Below are 2500 nucleotides of genomic sequence, written 5' to 3'. Positions count from 1 at the left end.
ATGCTCCTTGTCGTGTGCAGGTCCTCGAGGGTTGGTAGATTGCAGGCAATTACCTTCTCAGCAGTGTGCATGATACGCTGCAGTCTGCTCTTGTCCTTGGCAGTGGCAGCAGCGTACCAGACGGTTATGGAGGAGGTGAGGATGGATTCAATGATCGCTGTATAGAATTGCACCATCATTGTCTTTGGCAGGTTGCATTTCTTCAGCTGCCGTCGAAAGTACATCCTCTGTTGAGCTCTCTTGGCGAGGGAGCTGATGTTCAGTTCCCACTTGAGGTCCCGGCAGAGAATAGTGCCCAGGAAGCGGAAGGACTCCACAATTTTGACTGCGGAGTCTAACAGGGTGATGGCGGTGAGTGGGGCTGTATTCTTCCTGAAGTCCACAACCATCTCAACTGTCCTTAGAGCATTTAGCTCTAAGTTGTTCTGGCTACACCAGGTCACCAGGTTGTCAGCTTCCCACCTATAGTCAGACTCATCCCCACCAGAGATCAGCCCAATGAGGGTGGTGTCGTCCGACAAACTTCAAGAGTTTGACGGACAGATGATTGGAGGCGCAGCTGTTGGTATACAGGGAGAAGAGCAGTGGGCAAAGGACGCAGCCCTGAGGAGTTCCCGTGCTGATGGACCTGGAGTCAGAGACTTCTGTTCCCGGCTTAACGCACTGCTTCCTGTCAGAGAGGAAGTCTGTGATCCACCTGCAGGTGGAGTAGGGCACGTTCAGCTGGAAGAGCTTGTCCTGAAGCAGGGCAGGGATGATGGTGTTGAAGGCAGAGCTGAAGTCCACAAACAGGATCCTGGCGTAGGATGCTGGGGCGTCCACATGCTGTAGGGTGAAGTGGAGGGCCATGTTAACTGCGTCGTCCACAGACCTGTTGGCTCTGTAGGCAAACTGAAGGGGGTCCAGGAGAGGGTCTGTGATGGCTTTGAGGTGTGCCAGGAGCAGGCGCTCAAAAGACTTCATTACCACAGATGTAAGGGCGACCGGTCTGTAATCATTTAGTCCTGTTGGCCTTAGCTTTTTGGGCACAGCGATGATGGTGGAGGACTTGAGACAGGCTGGTACATGGCATGTCTCCAGGGAGGTGTTAAAGATGTTGGTGAACACCGGAGACAGCTGGCCAGCGCAGTGCCTGAGGGTGGCTGGAGAGACAGAGTCCGGCCCGGCTGCTTTGCGTGGATTCTGCCTCTTGAAAAGCCCATTAACTTCTCCCTCCTGAAAGGAGAGAGTCGTTTCTGTAGTATGGGTGGGGGATGGGGCCTCTTGGGTGGGAAGGGGTGGTTCAGGACAGTCCAATTGTCTTTCAAATCTACGGTAGAACTCGTTCAGGTCGTTGGCTAGGCGGGAGTCGTTAGTGGTGTGGGGCGCTCTGGGTTTGTAGTTGGTGATGTGCCTGAGCCCTTTGGCAGACAGAAGCAGCGTCGTTAGTAGAGAACTGGTGTTTTAGTGTCTCTGAGTACAGTCGTTTAGCCTCTCTCACCGCTTTGCTAAACCTGTTCTTCGACTCCTTGAATCTGTCTCTATCCCCACTCCTAAACGCTTCCTCCTTCTCCAACCTCAACCTTTTGAGCTTTGCTGAGAACCAGGGCTTGTTGTTGTTAAAGTTCACCCTGGTACGTGTTGGGATACAGCAGTCCTCACAGAAGCTGATGTACACAGCCTCTGTGAGTTCATCCAGACTATTGGTAGCAGTCGTGAACATATCCCAGTCAGTACAGTCTAAGCACGCCCGCAAATCTTCCACAGCCTCACTGGTCCACTGTTTAGATGTCCTCACAGCAGGTTTACAGAGTTTTAGTTGCTGCCTGTATGCACGAATCAGGTGGACCAAGGGAGTTCTGTGCGAGCCGAACAGCCCCGTGACCCACAAGAGAAACATCCCCGCCAAATTCGAGCGTTTGACGGGGTCTATCCGTGAAAAAATATTCACGTTTTTGAGTGCACATGCATTTCTGCTGCAAATGCCTCTGGAAGTTTCATGCCGTTCGTATGCCAATTGTGGCAACACGAAAATGACCCGTTTTCCCATTCCGAGGGATTTCTGTGCGACCCTAACAGCCCCGTGAGCCACAAGAGACACATCCCCGCCAATTTCTAGCGTTTCACGGGGTCTATCCGTGAAAAATATAGACGTTTTTGAGTGCACATGCATTTCTGCTGCAGATGCCTCTGGAAGTTTCATGCCGTTCGTACGCAATGTGGCAACACGAAAATGACCCCTTTTCCCATTCCGAGGGATTTCTGTGCGACCCTAACTAACAGCGCCCGTGAGCCACAAGAGAGACATCCCCGCCAATTTATAGCGTTTCACGGGGTCTATCCGTGAAAAATATAGACGTTTTTGAGTGCACATGCATTCCTGCTGCAAATGCCTCTGGAAGTTTCATGCCGTTCCTATGCAATGTGGCCACACAAAAATGACCCGTTTTCCCATTCCGAGGCATTTCTGTGCGACCCTAACAGCCCCGTGAGCCACAAGAGAGACATCCCCGCCAACTTC

The sequence above is a fragment of the Petromyzon marinus genome, unplaced genomic scaffold (genome assembly GCF_048934315.1).
Source record: "Petromyzon marinus isolate PM22_M1 ecotype Great Lakes invasive population unplaced genomic scaffold, UKy_Petmar_22M1.pri1.0 PM_G_Scaffold_137, whole genome shotgun sequence".
Taxonomy (NCBI): domain Eukaryota; kingdom Metazoa; phylum Chordata; class Hyperoartia; order Petromyzontiformes; family Petromyzontidae; genus Petromyzon; species Petromyzon marinus.
This window is presented reverse-complemented; position numbering follows the sequence as displayed.